Below are 20,032 nucleotides of genomic sequence, written 5' to 3'. Positions count from 1 at the left end.
CTCTTGCATTCTTTACGGACTGTATTGTTTTGGCAGATTGTTGTTATGTTTGCATTGTTTGCATATGTTTTCCTGTTTAATGATTCCATTTGAGGATAGGAGTATTAAATATGCAGAGGCATTTAGTATGCAATGTTGAATAATAATTTTAGTGATTTGCTACAATAGAGAATGATAAGGTTTTTGCATTGGTTTATACTAACTTATCTCACGTGTCCTTGTTGAGTTTTGTGTGGATGAAGCTTTTGGGATTTAGGAAAACCGTGATATGATAAGAATTAAGGAGACACAAAAGCTCAAGCTTGGGGGTGCCCAAGGCATCCCAAGATAATATTTCAATAAGTCTCAAGCATCTAAGCTTGGGGATGCCCCGGTAGGCATCCCACCTTTCTTCTTCAACAATTATCGGTTAGTATAGGTTGAGCCTAAGTTTTTGCTTCTTCACATGATGTGTGCTATTCTTGGAATGTCATTTTATTTTATTTTGCTTGATGTTTTAATAAAATGCTTAGATCTGAAATTTTTGAAATAAAATAGAGTCCTCAAATAGTTGCCATGGAGGCTAGGTAAGCGGCATTCGCATCCCGTCAACGAAGCTATTTTCTATGGAATTGCTCTAGTGCTTCACTTATATCTTTTTGAGCACGGTGTGCTTTAGTATTTTTGAAGAAATTCTCTCTTGCTTCACTTGAATTAATTTTATAGAAAGAAATATTATGCCCATGATCTTCATTTATATCTTTTTGGAGTAGCTTGTCATTTACTCTTATGCTTCACTTATATCCTATGAGTAAATTGTTGAATAAATTGAATGTCATGAAGTTGAAATCATATAATGCCTAGTGGTATCTTCGCATTGGGTTTAGCAAGTGAAATCTTTTGAGGCTTGACAATCACAATATTGGTCATACAAGCAATTCACAAATAAATAGTATAAGGAAGAGAACTTTCACATGCAAATACACTATCTTGGAAATCTTTTGTGATTGTGAGCCCCCATCAAAATATTATATGCCAAAATTGTTGACATTGGACAAGGAAGACAACGTAATGGTTTATGTTTGTTCATATTCACATAGAAGTTATATTGTCATAGATCCTTCAACATGTGGTGCTTGCCCCCCATCTTTGCTAGCCAAAAATTCCGCACCAAGTAGAGATACTACTTGTGCATCCGAAAACCCTGAAACCCAAATCTTATTTTCAAGAGTCCACCATACCTACCTAAGGATTGAGCAAGATCCTTCAAGTAAGTTGTCATCGGTGCAATAAGGCAATAAAAATTGCTTCTAAAAGTGTTAGATCATTTAGTGTAAGAGAAAATTGAGCGTTGTATGAACTTGTGATGGCAAAGAATAAAAGTGACAGACTGCATAATAAAGGTTGCTATCATAAGGGGCAATATAACTTGACGTTCTTTTGCACTAAGGAGTTGAGAATACAAACAAATAATCACATGGCAACCTCTGCTTCCCTCTGCGAAGGGCCTATCTTTTACTTTTATGTATTTACTTTCATGCAAGAGTCAAAGTTTTTCTCTCTGTTCCTTTTTATTTTTCTCTTTTGGCAAGCATCATGTGGTGAGGAAAGATCTGGGCACATATATCCAGTTGGATATGGGTAGCATGAGTTATTATTGTTGAAATCACCCTTGAGGTGAATACGTTGGGAGGCAAAACAATAAGCCCCTATCTTTCTATGTGTCCGGTTGAAACGTTTTGCCCGTGTGTATGCGGTGAGTGTTAGAAATCATAGAAGACTATATGATGGTTGAGTATGCGGAGCTCTTACTTAAACTCTGTTGAATAAGTTGAACTGCAATTGCTTGGTGGCTGAGAACATATGTTGTTGAGTTTTAGGAGAATTCATTGTTTGAACCTTAACATGTGAATTGGTTGCTACTTTAACATGAGAAATTTTATGAGAAAGAATTGTTGTCATGATGCTAGAAAAAGTGATTGGAATTTTCATTGATCAAACTTATGCACTTTTCTAGCATTCACACTTCATAAATTATTTCTTTTATCATTTACCTACTCGAGGACGAGTAGGAAATAAGCTTGGGGATGCTGATACGTCTCCAACGTATCTATAATTTATGAAGTATTCATGCTGTTATTTTATCATTCTTGGATGTTTTACAATCATTTTATAGCAACTTTATATCTTTTTTTGGGACTAACCTATTGACCCAGTGCCCAGTGCCAGTTGTTGTCTTTTGCTTGTTTTTTACATCGCAGGAAATCAATATCAAATGGAGTCGAAACACTGTGAAACTTTTTGGAGATTTTTTATGGACCAGAACACCCAGGATGGGCCAGAGAAGCACTTGGGGGGTGCCCCGAGGGGCCTAGGTGGGTTGTGCCTACCTCGGTGGCCTCCCGCACCCCCTCTATACCCTATAAATTCCTAAAAATTTCAGAAACCCTCGGGGTTAACCTAGATCAGAAGTTCCACCGTCACAAGGCTCTGTAGCCACCAAAACCATTCTAGACCCTTTCCGGCACCCTGCCGGAGGGGGGAATCATCTCTGGTGGCCATCTTCATCATCCCGGCGGCCACCACGATGAGGAGGGAGTAGTCTACCCTCGGGGTTGAGGGTTTGTACAAGTAGCTATGTGTTTAATCTCTCTCTCTCTCTCTCTCTCGTGTTCTTGAGATGTCATGATCTTGATGTATCACAGGCTTTGTTAATATAGTCGGATCATATGGTGTTTTCCCCTCTCTATCTTGTTGTGATGAATTGAGTTTTTCCCTTTGAGTTTTGTTGTTACCGGATTGAATACTTTTATGGATTTGAGAACACTTGATATATGTCTTGCAATTGAATACTCGTGGTGACAATGGGGTATCGTATTGAGTCACTTGATATATGTTTTGGCACTCAACTCACAGATTCCCGAGGTGACATTGGGGTAATCTACGCATAGGGGTTGATGCATGTTCTTGTCTTTGTTTCTCTGGTAGAAATCTTGGGGCACTCTTTGAAGTTCCTTGTGTTGGATTGAGTATTTTGAATCTGAATTTGCTTTGGTGTTATTTTAGTATGAACTCTAGGATAGATGGAACGGAATCTACAGATAGAGGGTTCAAACCATATAGCAGCACTCATCCCGCCCTGACCCGAGTCCCCTAGCCTCTCAGCTTCAGCAGTTGTTGTAAGGAGAAGTAGCAGGATTGTTAGTTTATGTGCCGAGCAGGCGTAGCTTTGTGTTATTTTAGTACGAGCTCTTGAATAGATCGAACGGAAAGAATAGCTTTGAGGTGGTTTCGTACCCTGCAAACAATTTATTCTTATGTTCTCCGCCAGATAGAACTTTGGAGTGGTTCTTCATCGCACTTTGAGGGGTGGTTATATGAACCAATTATATTAGCATTGTTGAGGGGTTGCATGAGTGAAAGTACGGACCCTAGGCCTCATTTTCAAGCACTGCAATACCGTTTGTGCTCACTTTTGTTATTTGCTACCTTGCTGTTTTTATTTATTCAGATTATAAAAATATATTTCTACCATCAATATTACACTTTTATGACCATCTCTTCGCCGAACTAGTGCACCTATACAAATTACCATTGTATTTGGTGTGTTGGGGATACAAGAGACTTTTTATTATTTGGTTGCAGGGTTGTTTGAGAGAGACCATCTTCATCCTACACCTCCCACGGATTGATAAACCTTAGGTCATCCATCTGAGGAAAAATTGCTACTGTCCTACAAAACTCTGCGCTTGGAGGCCCAACACGTGTCTACACGAATAAAGTTGCATAGCAGACATCATACGCTAGCACTCAGGATGAATCATGGAGCACATCAGCCGGCATAATATCTTCCGCTCCATACACCATGAAAAAAGGTGTGAACTGAGTGGATCTGTATGGAGTCGTCCGCATGCTCCATTGCATCGAGGGGATTTCTTTGACCCAAGCTTTGGATACTCTCTCAAGTGTATCAAGTAAGCATGGTGGTAACTAGGGATGTAGAGCGACGCCCGATCTGCCCCGCTTCCAAGTCAAAATATGTGAGCTTAGTTATAATTTCTCCGACCAGATTTAACTTAGTTTGAACTAATCTCATGTTTATGCGGGATTATGCGGGATGCTCGCCTGCATCCCCAGTGGTAACCCCTGGAGGATCAAGCCATTGGAACGCTCCACCTGCCCATTTGATTGAGAATGTGCTACGGAAGCGAAGTGCACATGGATGCCTCGGGTCCAGCAGAATTCCTTAAACTCCCATGACGCGAAGTTTGTCCCATTATCGATGATGATATCATGGGGTATGCCGAATTGGAAGATAATCCCTCTCCTGAAGTTGATTGCAGTGGACGAGTCTAGTTTGGTCACCGGCTTTGCTTCGATCCACTTGGTGAACTTGTTGACTGCCACCAGCAAATGTGTGAAGCTGTTGGGTGCCATTTGGAATGATCAAGTATATCCAAACCCCAAGTCGTGAATGGCCTGGCATGTGCGGCTGTCGGGCATACATGTGGAAGGGGAGACACTTGCGAACAAGCTTAGTGGCGTCGGCATGAGCAGTCGGCCGGAAGAAGCCGACTCAAAATGCCTTAGCGACCAAGGCCTTCGAAGAGGCATAATGTGTGGAGGTGCCTGAGTGAATACCCACCAGGATTTTCCGTCCTTCCTCAAGAAAGATGCATCGCTGTTTGATGCCAGCCGGACTGACCTTGTACATCTCTTCTTGAATGACTATGCGCGCCTTTGATCTTCCAACAATTTGCTCTACTTCTATCTCATCTTCTGGGAGCTCCTTCCAGAAAAGGTATGCTACGAATGGGATAGTCCAATCGGGATTGATCACTAGGACTTCCCGAATTAGGTCGATGCTTCCGATATATGTATTGCTTCATCGTTTTCTGCCATGGCCGACTGCTCTAGGTTATCCAGGTCAACATATGGTTTTCCTACCACAGTCGGCTCATGCAGGTGTTCTAGGAAGATTTCGAGTGGAACCAAATTTGGCCAATGTGTCGGCCACCTCGTTTTTTGCTATCCGGATGTGCACCAGCTCCAACCCTTCAAATTTTCCTTCCAACTTTTGGGCGTCTACGCAGTAAGCAGTTAGTGATTCGCTCCTGACATCCCACTCCTTCATCACTTGCTGGATAACGAGATCCGAATCGCTGCGGACCAGCAGGCGGTAATTTCGAGTGAGATTGCCATTCGGAGTCCATGTAGTATTGCTTCATACTCTCCTGGATTGTTAGATGCCACGAAATGGATCTGCAAGACATAACTTAGCTTGCCACCCTTAGGGGAAATGAGGACGACTCCAGCTCCTGCTCTAACCATCATTTTTATCCATCAAAGTACGTACTACAATGGTCTAAATGTTGCTGACTAGGTGGATCTTGCGATTCTATCCATTCTGATATGAAATCAGCGTGTTCTTGTAACTTGATTGCCCTCCTTGGCTCATACTTGAGTTCATGTGCTAGCAGTTCAATTTCCCACTTGGCAACTCGGTCGATGGCATTCCGATTGTTAATGATGTCCGAGAGTGGTGCTGCACTGACCACCATGATCTGATGTTCTTGGAAGTAATGAGCCAACTTCCGTGCTGCCAAAAAGACTCTGCAGATTAGCTTCTAGTAGTGTGGGTACCTTTCTTTTGACTCGGGAGGACCTCGCTGAGATGGTATACATGCCAATGTACCTTTTGGGCCTTGCCTTCTTCTTCTCTTTCACTAGTGAGGATCACACTAACCACTTGGTTAGTGGCTGCAAGGTAGAGGAGCATGGGCTCCGACTCCCTTAGAGATGCAAGTATTGGCCGCATGGATAGCGACCGCTTCAAATCATCAAAGGTTGACTGGGCCTCTAGGGTCCAGTTGAAATTGTCTAATTTCTTCATCAACCGGTAGAGAGGAAGGGTCTTCTCCCCATGTCTAGAAATGAACCGACTGAGCGCAGCTAAGCACCTGATCAGTTCCTGGACACCCTTCAATTCCTTTAGCTTATTCATATTTAGGATTGTGTTGATCTTCTGTGTGTTTTCCTCAATCCCCCGTGTGGAGACAGGGAAACCAAGGAGCATTCCCGCAGGCACTCCGAACATGCACTTGTTAGGATTCAGTCGGATGTTGTACCTTCTGAGGTTAGTGAACGTCTCAGTAAGGTCAGTAGGAGATCAGATCCCTTGGCCCATTTAACAATGATGTCATCGAAATAGGCATTAACATTGCGTGCTATTTGCTTATGCAAGCAAGTCTAGATGGTATGCTGGTATGTGGCTCCAGCATTATTCAGACAAATGGCATGGTGATGTAGCAGAGAACACCGAATGGTGTGATGAATGCAATCTTCAACTAATTTGACACTTTCAGCTTAATCTGATGATAGCTGAAATAGGCGTCCAAGAAGCACAACCTTTCGCACCCGATGGTTGAGTCCTTGAGACACACTCAATTAGTGTGGACAGGGAAGGTGGTCCTTGGGACACACTTGGTTAACGTCCTTGTAATCCACACAAGGTGCGCCAAGTTCCATTTTTCCTGGGGACAAGATTCGCCACCCACTCCGAGTGTTCAAGTTCCCGTATGAATCCAGCCTTCAATGGCTTAGCGATATCCTAGCCGAGCGCCTCATGCTTGAGGTCAGCGAATCAACGAAGAGTGTTCTTAGCGGGTGTCTCTCTTGGGAGAATATGCAGTTGGTTCTCAGTCAGCTCCCTTGGGATTCCAGGCATGTTAGAGGGCTGCCATGCAAAAATATCCTAATTCTCATGAAGGAAGTGATGAGATCGCTGATTTGTCTCCAACATATCTATAATTTTTGATTGTTCCATGCTATTATATTATCAATCTTGGATGTTTTATAATCATTTTATAGTCATTTTATATCTTTTTTTGGTACTAACCTATTGACATAGTGTCAAGTGCCAGTTGTTGTTTTCTGCATGTTTTTTACATCACAAGAAATCAACATCAGACGGAGTCCAAAAGCAACGAAACTTTACGGAGGTTTTTTTGGACCAGAAGGAATGTAATGGGCCCTAGCTGCGCTTGGGGGCTGCCCTGAGGAGCGCACGACCCACCAGGGCGCGCCAGGAGGCCCATGCACGCCCTGGTGGGTTGTGCCCACCTCGGGTGTCCCCCGGACCGCCTCTTTGCTCTATAAATACCCCAATATTCCAGAAACCCTAGGGGAGTCGACAAAATATTCATCCAGCCGCCGCAGAGTCCAAAACCACCAGATCCAATCTAGACACCATCTCGGATGGGGTTCACCACCTCCATTGGTGCCTCTCCGATGATGCGTGAGTAGTTCTTTGTAGACCTTCAGGTCCGTAATTAGTAGCTAGATGGCTTCATCTCTCTCTCTGAATTCTCAATACAATGGTATCTTGGAGATCCATATGATGTAACTCTTTTGCAGTGTGTTTGTTGGGATCGATGAACTTTGAGTTTATGATCATATCTATCTTTTTATATCCATGAAAGTATTTGAGTTTCTTTGATCTCTTTTATGCATGATCTCTTATAGCCTCGTATTTCTTCTTTGATATTTAGGTTTTGTTTGGCCAACTTGATCTATTTATCTTGCAATGGGAAGAGGTGCTTTGTAGTGGGTTCGATCTTACGATGCTTGATGCCAGTGACGGAAAGGGAACCGACATGTATGTATCGTTGCTACTAAGGATAAAACGATGAGGTCTATCTCTACATAGATAGATCTTGTATACATCATGTCATCGTTCTTATTGCATTACTCCATTTCTCCATGAACTTAATACACTAGATGCATGCTGGATAGCGATCGATGTGTGGAGTAATAATAGTAGATGCAGGCAGGAGTCGGTCTACTAATCTTGGACGTGATGCCTATATAATGATCATTGCCTGGATATCGTCATGAGTATTTGAAGTTCTATCAATTGCCCAACAGTAATTTGTTCACCCACCATTTGCTATTTTTCTCGAGATAAGCCACTAGTGAAACCTACGGCCCCCGGGTCTCTTTCTCTTACATTTGCGCTTGCTATCTACTTTTTCCTTGCATTTATTTTCATATCTATTAAACCAAAAATACAAAAATACCTTGCTGCAATTTATTCTTATTTATTTTATTTGGCATTTGATCTATCAATTTACTACAAATTTATCTCATGTCTGTTTGCCTACTTGAGGCGCCGTACCCCGGAAGGGATTGCCAACCTCTTTAACACGTCGGGTTGCGAGGATTTGTTATCTGTGTGCATGGGCTGTTTACGTTGTGCTGCTTGGTTCTCCTACTGGTTCGATAACCTTGGTTTCATATCTAAGGGAAATAGCTACCGCCGCTGTGCTGCATCATCCCTTCCTCTTTGGGGAAAAAACGACGTAGCTTCAAGCGACATCAATCGCTTTTCCTAGTTGGGGTCCAAGTCATCCGCAATTTTAGTCGTCTTGGAAGGGTCGTCCAGGTGTGCTTGGATCTTCTCTGTTCTGATTGCCATCTGGAAGGTTGAGTCAGGAGTCGGTTTGTTTGCCAATGGCATCTTAGTCGGATCAACAACGACTTTATATGCCACGAACTCCACCTCTACTATGGTTGCATCTTCCATGCTGGCGTTCGGATTCACAATCTCTTCTGCACGCTTCAGGTTGCCTGAGATGGTTACCACACCTTTGGGACCTGACATATTGAGTTTCTGGTACACGTAGCATGGATGGGGCATGAACTTCGCGTACGCCGGGCATCCAAATATGGCATGGTATTCATTCTTGAAGTCGACAACTATGAAGGACAGGAACTCCTTGCGGTAGTTTTTCTCATCGTGGAACACGATGGCAAGGTAGTTTGTCCGAGTGGTTTGGTTCACATGATAGGGACCACCCGTGAAAAGGTCATCCTAGTTGGATTAAGCTTCTACCGAGGGATCCCCATTTTGTCCAATGTACTCACATATAGAATGTTCAATTTAGCTCCTCCGTTTGTCAGCATGTTCCGCATTCGAACCCCATTAACAAGTGGGTTGACCACAAGAACTTAGCGTCTGGGGTGAGGCACATGTGTCGGGTGGTTTGGCCGGTCGAAGTTCATGGGCATCTTCGACCAGATCAGGTAATTGGGGATAGCTAGAGCTGCCATATTGACCTCCCAACTATGCACTTTGCGCACTTAGTTTATCTCTAGGACTACAAAGATCAGTAGGACAACCATTTCTCCAGGGTATCCATGTGCAGGATCATCCCCCTCTCTGTTGTCGCCTTCGTCGGATGCGTCCTTGTCCTTTTCTGACTGCATCATTTTGAGGGAACGACTTTATCTGAGGGTATGTTTGGCCGGACCATACTCGTTGTTGTGGAGGCAACATGGCTTGTCTAGGATGTCATCATTGAAGGCTTTCTTCCGCGGAACCCATTCCTTCTTTTTCCTGGTACCTTTTTTCCCATGGCCGACTGCCGCGACTAGGTCTGCTCCACTAAGTCCATCATTTCCCGGCTGCCGATGTTTGTTCTTTCCGCCCCGCTTATGCCCTTTCTACACAACTGACTATCTGCAGTACACACTCCGCTGGATCTTGTCATCTTCCTCCTTGTTTGCGTACCGGTTGGCTATGTCCATCAACTAGCACATGGAGTTAAGCTCAGTTCTGCTCAGCTTCAATTGGAGATGTTTGTACCTCACTCCCTAGTGCAAAAGCTAGGATCGCTTGGTCTTCAGTCACGCCTTCCGTTGAATTGGGCGGTAGTGTCCATATCCGAATACATTCCCGAGTTGATTCCATGGGCTGCTGGACACATATCATCTATACCAATATAAAAAGACCCAAAGGGGCAGACCCAACAAATCTCGGCCATGCATTCATGCTAATCCAATAGTCCTTATTGTCCTAATGGTGAGTAACTAAACACGTTTAACGTTAAACAATTTTTCTCCAGATCCCCTTCCTTTCCCACGAAAGAAAGGGAACTGTCGCACGTGAAAGGGGAACTGTTGCACACACCATCGGGGACACTACCTCGCTCCGCCCCAATCGCCTCTGCTCGCCACACCTTCACGCCGTCGCCCCCATCACAGCTTCAAGGACGCCCCCACCCATCGCCTCCTCCTACACCGCCTGGTTGGCCGGCGGGACGCCACCTCCTAATACACCTCTTGACCGGCCATCGGGGGGACGCCCACCCATCGCCTCACCTTGGACATCGTTAGTTGGGGATGGAGCCTCCTCCTGCATCGCCCGACCGGCCGGTCGGACGCCGCCTCCTACTACACTGCATGGCCGGCCGTCGGGGACGCTGCCTCCCCACCATCCAACACCGCCGCCCTCACCCAGCCACCTAACCGTCCTGATCCACTCGAGCTGGATTCCCAACGCTCTAGACTTTCTTTAACATGTACACACTAGTAGAAAAAGGGTCAAATGTGAGACACATTAGTCCCGATTTGCATTTGAGCCGGCACTAATGTGTCCATTAGTGCGAGTTCAAACGGCTAGGCGGGAGGAGATCTTTAGTACCGGTTCATTGCAAACCTTTAGTACCGGTTCATGCCACAGACCGGTACTAAAGAGGCTGGGGCCCGACCAACACCTTTAGTACCGGTTCGTGGCATGAACCGGTAGTTAAGAGGTTGTGGCAGGCTGTTTTTGGTCCCACCTCGCTCCCCTAGCAAGATTTTTACCACCTTAAATATGTTACTTCTCAAACTATCACAAGCACTTGGTCTTCATTGAACTCTATGTGTAGAATTTGTGGTCGCAATATGAGTCTTGGGTAACAGGAGACAAGGGACACAATGTTTTAGCCAGGTTCGGGCCCTCTTGATGGAGGTAAAACCCTACGTCCTGCTCGATTAATATTGATGATATGGGTAGTACAAGAGTAGATCTACCACGAGATCAAGGAGGCTAAACCCTAGAAGCTAGCCTATGATATGATTGTTGTATGATGGAGTTGTCCTACGGACTAAAATCCCCCGGTTTATATAGACACCGGAGAGGGTTAGGGTTACACAAAGTCGGTTACAACGGTAGGAGATCTTGAATATCCGCATCTCCAAGCTTGCCTTCCACGCCAAGGAAAGTCCCATCCGGACACGGGACGAAGTCTTCAATCTTGTATCTTCATAGTCCTGGAGTCCGGCTGAGTGTAGTCCGGCTACCCGAACACCCCCTAATCCAGGACTCCCTCAGTAGCCCCTGAACCAGGCTTCAATGACGACGAGTCCGACGCGCAGATTGTCTTCGACATTGCAAGGCGGGTTCTTCCTCCAAATTCTTCATAAAAGTTTGTAAACACCAAGAGTAGTGTCCGGCTCTGCAAAATAAGTTTCCACGTATTGCCATAGAGAGAATAATGTTAACACAAATCTTAATCCGCTGACGTACTCTGCAGCGTGACATCACACTACGACCAAGCCTTTATTCGAATCGTTTTCACTTTCCCACCTCAGCGTGTTTTGCGAGGCGGTTTCCTTGGCACGTCTTGTCAAAGCAGAGATCATGTCCCCTTTATTTACGGGATTCTCATCAATACGGACGTGGGTAACCCAATCGTGCCCGTTAGCATGTCTTCTCGATTAAGGGCGAGTCCCAAACGGTTACGGGAAGGGCTCCTGGTATTCAACCTCTTATAAAGAGACCAGTGCCTTACTCCTTTTCCCCAATCTCAAAACAAGTTCGCCCGTCGCCTCGAGTTCCAACACCCTAGGCTCTAGATTCCAGGTGCTTCGGACCATCGACAATGTCAGGTTCCGACCTTCAAGGCCGATGGATGCCTTCCTCCGTCATGGAGGAGGACGTGCTAAAGTTGAGAGAGGCTAAGTTCTTGACCGCCGAAATTTCGCATAGGTTGCCTGCTCAAAGGCAGGCTATCCCCAGTCCCCAGCCCGGTGAGAGCGTAGTGTTCATGTCTCACTTCCTTCGGGGGTTAGGCTTCCCGATGGATCCCTTCGTGAGGGGGCTGATGTTCTATTATGGGTTGGAATTTCATGACTTAGCTCCGGAGTCCATCCTCCACATTTCCTCATTCATCGTTGTGTGTGAAGCGTTCCTCCGTGTTACTCCTCACTTCGGATTATGGCTCAAGACTTTTGGAGTGGAGCCGAAGATGATCGAGGGACGACACGCAAAGTGCGGAGGCGCTGTCATAAGTAAGAATGCTGATGCTTCATGGCTCGAGGGCTCCTTTCAAGAGGAGATCGGCTTGTGGCAACGAGAGTGGTTCTATATCACCGCTCCTAGGAGCGCCAAGTGGGCGGCGCCTCCTGCCTTTCGCTCGGGTCCCCCACCACGGCTAGCGTCATGGGTCAACAAAGGATTAGATTGGGGGTTATCCAAAGACGTGCCCTTGTTGCAGGGCCGCATCAGGGATCTCTTAGAAAGAGACCTCAACCTGGTCAAGGTGACGTAGGTCATGTTGATTCGCCGAACACTGCCCGGCAAACGTCGCTCCCTTCGTCTGTGGGAGTTTAATCCAGAGGGACCACGAGCTCTCCAGCATTTTATGGGTGCAACGCCCGCGGAGTTATAAAATGTTCTTCGGATCACAAGCAATGTGTCCAGATTTGACCGAGGACGCAGGTTTAAGCCGCAATCGCCCGGGTACTCAAGTAAGTAACCTTGTGCCCGGACTCGCTATCTGTAAAATTGTCATAAATTCACCCCTAAAAGAGCTGTCCTTTTAAACAGGAGTGGATAGCAAAGGCAAAGCTGATCAGGTGTCCGGCTCCCCTTCCTGAGACCAGGCTGGATCCCGTGCTAGTCAGGATGTTAAAGATCGTGCCTTTGGAGGGAAGTGAGGGGGAGGACAAGGAAACCATGGCCTCCTCGAAGGAGGCTGCTCCGAAGGGAGGAACCGACAATTCCTCTCCAAAGGGGAAGAAGAGGGCCGCCTCTGACGACCCAGAGACCACGACCTCAAAGCGGGGGGAAAAGTCCTCGTCAGAGGGTCCGACGCCGGGGAGATCCTCGGCCGAACTACGCCCTCAAAGGGATCAGCCCTCCAACGAGCCGTAAGTAGAGAAAGATTTTCCTTTAGAGGGATGAGAGAAATCCTTGTTTTTATCTGAGAAGATTAACTGAAATTTCACTTTGTAGCTCGGACCTCAGCCCTTCTCAACAGAGCTCGTCTTCGGGGGATCTTCTTTCGGAGATGATGGAGAGTGGAACGCCTCCCCCTGCCATACCGCCTGGCGAGGCGGGCGACCCTGAGGTGTCGTCACGGAGGGTTTCTCCGAATCCGGCAGGGGTGGAAGGTAGCCATGTCGCCCCCTAAGGTTCTCCGCGTCCGGCCTTCGATGGAGGTCATAGGGCGAGTCCGGCACCGTCCGGTGCGCGGTCAGAGGAGCTGATGATTCTGCTGGGGCGAGCTTCTATCTCAGAGGAGCACCGTGCATTGATGGGTTCGGTGATTGGAAGGATTTCGTCCGAGGAAAGCGGATTGCATGAGGCCGTTAGAAGTTTGCTAACGGGTTTTGAGGTACATTTGATAAGCTACTTCTTTGTCAGTTGCGCATAAACAAGATGCGCCTTGTGTAGATAGTAACCCCTGAGACTCTGTGCGTTGTCAAAATCGACGGCGCGCAGAGGATCATAATCCCAGGTCTAAAATGTCGCCTTTGTATACAGGTGGCGAAGCGTCCGGAATCGAGCCGAACTGATGATTTTGCTGAACTAAAGCGGCAACTTGACGTGGCAGATGCTGACATCGCGCTTGTCAACAAGCGGCTTGATGAGGCTCAAGGTATGCAATTCCTCGGGCTGCATCTGGTAAGAGGAGCGTTATGCCAGTATCTTACAATATGTGTGCTTGACGCAGATGGTGCGGCCGCCGTGGAGAGTCTCCGGGCGGAACTTGCCCGAGCTAAGGAACAAGCCAGGAAAAGTGATGCGGCTACCGAGAAGGCCCTTGAAGAGATGAGAGCCGAACAGGCTGCTCACTGCCGGAGCAGGAAGGAGGTGGCCGAGATGGCCGTGAAGTTGAAAAGTGCTGCTGACCGTTGCAAGTTTCTTGAGAAAGAAGACCGGGCGAGACAGACAGACTTAGAGAAGGCCATTGCTGATGCCAAGGATGCTCGCTCTGCGATGAGAGTTGCGAAGGAGGAGCTGCGTTAGGCCGGACAGATTGCGGCTGGAAAGCCCTTTATGCCGCGGAGGAAGTTTTGTGATCCGAAGTTTGCTCTGTTGGACCGGATGTGGAGTGCGGAGGACACCTATCTGGATTTGGCAGCAAGTGTTGCTGACGCGACCGAACACTTTCGAGATCAAGAAGATCGCGAAGTGGAAAGGCTTTTCTGGTCGCAGTTTCACAATCCAGAGCGTCCGCTGGCAGTGGACAATCGTCTGGCTCAATGGGCCGAACTGAATAGATTGTCCGGACTCGCCATGAAGTACGTCATGGGTCATCTGTGGCCGGGCAGATCAGAGCCGAAGAGTTATTTCAGCTTGGTGCAGCAATTCCTTGGCGCGGTGCCACGTATCAATGCGATGAAGAGGTCAGCATGCATAGAGGGTGCACGGATGGCTCTTGCCCGTGTCAAAACATACTGGGCAGAGATGGAGACCACCGTTGTTGCATCCCAAGATTCGGACAAAAGCCGAGTACCCTCCGAGCACTATTTTCAGGAAGTCCTTGAAGGCGCTCGTGTAATAGAGGCGCAGTGCTCGAAGGATGCTATGTTCTGATAGCATATGTAATTATAAAGCAATATTTTGAAGAATTATAGTAGCCTTTTATACTTGTGCCTGCAAGTATTTGGGACACCTCCTGTGTGGCCGTTTTAAGATATATATACAAAATCTGAAAGATTGCAGTCGTTGGCTTCAGCCCCCACGCACATAGTGCGGGGGTGCTCACAGAAGGCGCATTTTCACACTTAATCCAACGTCTTGGTCCTACAAAGGAGGTGATAACACAGCGAGCTAGGCAACCGGACTATAATGCTTTAACACTTTCACTTAGCCATAGGAGCTTGACAATGGGACTATTTAGGTAGCCCCTGGTGGCGACTGCGCTCGCCCGAATTCGGGGCGCGTGTGTGCCTGGCCAGGAAACGGCCCTTCGTTAATGCGGAGGAATCCTACAGATTCCGGAGAGTCATCGAGTGGTTGACCAGTCTCACGCCATATCATGACAGTCGGTTTTTGGCTTTCTCTACTGAGGTGCTCGCCTGGCCGAACCAGGGCACAATCACAGTAGTTCTCCTGGTGCCGCCTTAGCCGATAGAGCGGAACGTAAGGTGGCCGAACATAGGAGCCGGGCAACCCAACATTTGACCAAAATCATGACTCGGAGCTGATGCATATAAGGCCAAACTTGCGACGCCGAACACTCCCTAAGGTATTCGGTCTTTATGAGAGCGGGCGAGGTAACGCCCTGAGGTATAAGCCCCTAGTGTCCAGGTACGCGCAAGAATTCTGATGTGGCCACATGCCAAGACGCCAGCCTCCTCCTTGGTCATAGAACCAGGGGATGTGTATCAACAAGAGACAGTAAAAAAGGTTTACGCAGGGTCTTAATCTGAAAAGAATCCTTGTAACGGGTCCCTACTGCACGTCTGCGCCTGTGTCTCCGTTGTGCCGTATCCTGGACGGGTGCGGCACGACGTTCATCTATAAAAAGAGAGAAACTAAGTTGAAAAAGGGGCGTGCCGAACAAAAAGTTATATGAAATAAACAAAGTGTAAAGTAAAATATGAAAAATCGAGCTTTATTGTCTCTTATTTTATACGTGTGAAGCCTCTAGTACAGGGGTATATGGCCACTAAGCCTTTATCAACGATACGTTTGTGCCGGACTCGTCTATCCGTGTCCGTGGTCTTAATGACTTGTTCCGATGTTTTGGCTGGTGAAGCCGTTGTATTGTGGGGCTGTTAAAGTGGCCGTACAATCCTCCGCTTGGGGGAGGTGTTCTCACTGCTTCCCCTTTAAGGAGATGATGCCGCGTGGACCGGGCATCTTAAGAGTAAGAGATGCACAATGCGGTATTGCGTTAAAGCGGGCGAAAGCTTCGCGTCCCAGTAGTGCTTGGTATCGACTTGAGAATGGGACGATGTGGAAAGTCAGCTTTTCGCGACGGAAGTTATCAGCAGAGCCAAAAATAACCTCGAGCCGGAGAAAGCCCATGCAATGGGTGTCCGGACCTGGCGTTACTCCTTGAAAGGAGGTTTTGCTGTGGCGAATTCTTTTTGGGTCGATCCCCATGTGGCGGATTGAGTCCTGATATATCAGGTTGAGTCTGCTGCCACCGTCCATAAGGACATTTGAAAACTGGAGTCCGCCAATTATTGGATCGAGTACCAGGGCAGTCCAGCCTGGGTTCCTGATACTTCTAGAATAATCCAGATGATCGAAGATGATTGGTTTTGACAACCAATGGCGGGATTCCTTTGGGATAGGCCGTGGGGCGCGTACCTTTATGGGCGCCGCGCGTTTTGTTATGTGGAGTAAGTTTACTATTTTTACTTCTTGTGGAAAATTCTTTTGTTTCCTGGCACTCTGCTTTTGGGGTTCGTCCTCGTCTTCGCTTGGCGTGTCGAGCCCCTTGTGTTCGGCGTTGAGTCTGCCGGATTGTTTGAAAACCCAACAATCTCTGTGGGTATGGTTAGCAGGCTTTCCGGGAGTGCTGTGTATTTGACATATCCTATCCAAGATTTTGTTTAGGTTGGATAGGTCGTCCCTGTTATCTTGGAGGGGCGGCTTTTTTTGATTCTGTCGTGAGCTTTTGAATCCGACGTTGATTGCCGTGCTCTTCGGACTTTTTTCCTTGGTCCGGCGATGGTCCTTATTGCGTCGCGGTTTTCCGTTTCCATCCCTAGTTTCGGATGTACTTGGGTCACTGGTGCTGCATCTTGCCAACCAGCTGTCCTCTCCTGCGCAAAAGCGGGTCATGAGGCTTGTTAGTGCGGCCATTGTTCTTGGCTTTTCTTGGCCGAGGTGTCTGGCAAGCCATTCGTCTCGGACGTTATGCCTGAAAGCCGCTAAGGCTTCAGCGTCCGGACAGTCGACTATCTGATTCTTTTTAGTAAGAAATCTATTCCAGAATTGCCGAGCTGACTCTTCGGGCTGTTGAGTTATGTGACTAAGATCGTCTCCATCCGGAGGGCGGACATAGGTTCCTTGAAAATTTGCTCAGAAAGCATCCTCGAGTTCTTCCCAGCTTCCGATTGTGTTTTCAGGAAGGCTTTTGAGCCAGTGCCGGGCTGGCCCTTTAAGCTTGAGGGGTAAGTATTTTATGGCGTGGAGGTCGTCTCCTCTAGCCATATGTATGTGGAGGATATAATCCTCGATCCAGACTCTGGGGTCTATTGTTCCATCATATGCCTCTATGTTTACGGGTTTGAATCCCGCTGGAAATTCATAATCCAGGACCTCATTAGTGAAACATAGGGGGTGTGCGTCACCCCTGTATTTGGGTGTGCCAGATTCTGATAATGGCTTTATTGCATTGCTTACGAGAGCTTGCTTTCTTGGCCCGTAAATGGACCTAGCTGGGCCATGATGCGAATCTTTAAGCGGGTCGCATGCCGGCTTAAGTGCGGCGCTACTTGCCGCTTTATGCTGGCCATGGGGTCGTCTATCCGACCGTGTGGCTTTCTCACTTTTGGAATGCGAGGGCTCCGAGGCCTCCTCGTCGAATTCAGGCAGTAGATTTCTCTTCGGATAGCTTTTAGTGCGGCGACTGTCGCCGTATTTGTCTGTGGTGTTGATTACTTTACTCCATCTGATCCTGAGTGCATCTTTCGCAGTTTTTAGCTTCCGCTTCTGCTTTTTCAGGCTGCATGCTGTTGCAACGAGCCGTTTGTGGAGGTTCTTCTGCTTCGTGGGCTTGTCCGGCGTAGGGTCGTCCCTTGAGTGCCATTTTCGCCGGGGGAGGGATGTTCGGTTTCTCTATCCGGGTTGTCCTGTTGGGACGGTTGCTCTAAGGCATGCTCGTCGTCTACCGGCTCTTCCTGCTCTATGGCTGGGTCTTTATCGAGGCGGGGCTTGGGTCGGCGTTTATGCCGATGCTTTGATTGTTTTTCGAGAGATCAATCCCTCTTTCCATCCCCGTTTTCCTCGTTGTTGCTTCCTTTAGGGGTATCCACCATGTACACATCGTGAGATGAGGTGGCTGTCTGATGCCCTATAGGCGTTGGTTCTTGGTTGCCTCCTGCATCGTCGTCCATACCGTTGATGTCTTCGGAGTCAAAGTCGAGCATGTTGGTTAAGTCATCGACAGTGGCTACGAAGTGGGTGGTGGGTGGGTTTTGAATTTCTTCATCATCTGAATCCCATCCTTGCTGACCATAGTCCGGCCAGGGCTCTCCTGATAAAGAGAGAGACTTTAGCGAATTCAGGATATCGCCGAAGGGCGAGTGCTGAAAGATGTCCGCGGCGGTGAACTCCATTATCGACGCCCAATCGGATTCGATCGGCAGGGGTGCGGGGGGCTCGGAGTTCGGAGAGGAATCCGGCTCCTCGGAGTCATGGGCCATGTGGAGTGCGGGGCTGGAGTTTGGCTTGATCGCCTCTGAGATCGCAGCCCCTGAGGCAGCGTTCAACCGCTGATCCTCGATCGGCGCAGTAGGCTCTGAATCAATGGTCGGAACCGATGTGTGTGCGGCCTCCAAGGCATTGTTCGGCGGCAGAGATATATCATGCCCATCGAGACAGTGCGGCGCGCTTGGCTGTGGCTCGAATCCGTCAAAGATCAAGTCCCCGCGGATGTCGGCCGTGTAGTTTAGGCTTCCGAACCTGACCTGATGGCCAGGGGCGTAGCTTTCGATCTGCTCAAGGTGGCCAAGCGAATTGGCCCGCAGTGCGAAGCCGCCGAAGACGAAGATCTGTCCGGGGAGAAAAGTATCACCCTAGACTGCATCGTTGTTGATGATCGAAGGAGCCATCGGGCCTAAAAGCGACGACACAGAGGAGCTCTCAATGAAAGCACCAATGTCGGTGTCAAAACCTGCGGATCTCGGGTAGGGGGTCCCGAACTGTGCGTCTAGGCGGATGGTAACAGGAGACAAGGGACACAATGTTTTACCCAGATTCGGGCCCTCTTGATGGAGGTAAAACCCTACGTCCTGCTCGATTAATATTGATGGTATGGGTAGTACAAGAGTAGATCTACCACGAGATCAAGGAGGCTAAACCCTAGAAGCTAGCCTATGGTATGATTGTTGTATGATGGAGTTGTCCTACGGACTAAAATCCCCCGGTTTATATAGACATCGGAGAGGGTTAGGGTTACACAAAGTCGGTTACAACGGTAGGAGATCTTGAATATCCGCACCGCCAAGCTTGCCTTCCACGCCAACGAAAGTCCCATCCGGACACGGGACGAAGTCTTCAATCTTGTATCTTCATAGTCCTGGAGTCCGGCTGAAGGTATAGTCCGACTACCCGAACACCCCCTAATCCAGGACTCCCTCAACCGGTTTCTAAACCATTGAGGACTCATGTTGACAATTCAGATTGTACACAAAAAGATCATTGATAATCAATGTATTTTTATGTATATTTTTACATGTTTACGCCCTCACTCTCTCCACTCGCTCGGTCTCCCCCTCAATCCCCCACACCGGTCCTCCCCGCCGGCCGCCCCTCACTCTCTCCACTCACTTCAAAACTGGACGCACTTCGTGTACAAACTAGACAATCTCTTTTGGAGTATCAGGGTTTCGGACGAGAACGCATCTGTTACACGGGCACTTCATTTTTTAAAACTTATTTGAACTCCAGACTTTTTTTGCATTCAGTATGCAGCATTCAAAGCGGCGTCATCTATTTCCAACACGTTCTGACATCATTTGACGTTTTTCAGTCATTTACCGATTTGTTTAGAGAGCTAAATGACCGTGAAATTGAAAATCACTACAAAATGAACTCTGAAAATGCTGAAACTTGGCATGGTATCATCATTTCACCCGCATAGCATGTGCGAAAAAGTAGAGAGGGTCACGGCAAAAACTGGACGCACTTCGTGTACAAACTGGACAATCTCTTTCGGAGTATCAGGGTTTCGGACGAGAACTCATCTGTTACACGGGCACTTCAATGTTTTTTAAACTTATTTGAACTCCAGAATTATTTTGCGTTCAGTATGAA

The sequence above is a fragment of the Triticum dicoccoides genome, chromosome 3A (genome assembly GCF_002162155.2).
Source record: "Triticum dicoccoides isolate Atlit2015 ecotype Zavitan chromosome 3A, WEW_v2.0, whole genome shotgun sequence".
NCBI lineage: Eukaryota > Viridiplantae > Streptophyta > Magnoliopsida > Poales > Poaceae > Triticum > Triticum dicoccoides.
The sequence above is the reverse complement of the archived record's forward strand: the minus strand, read 5'-3'. Positions refer to the sequence as shown.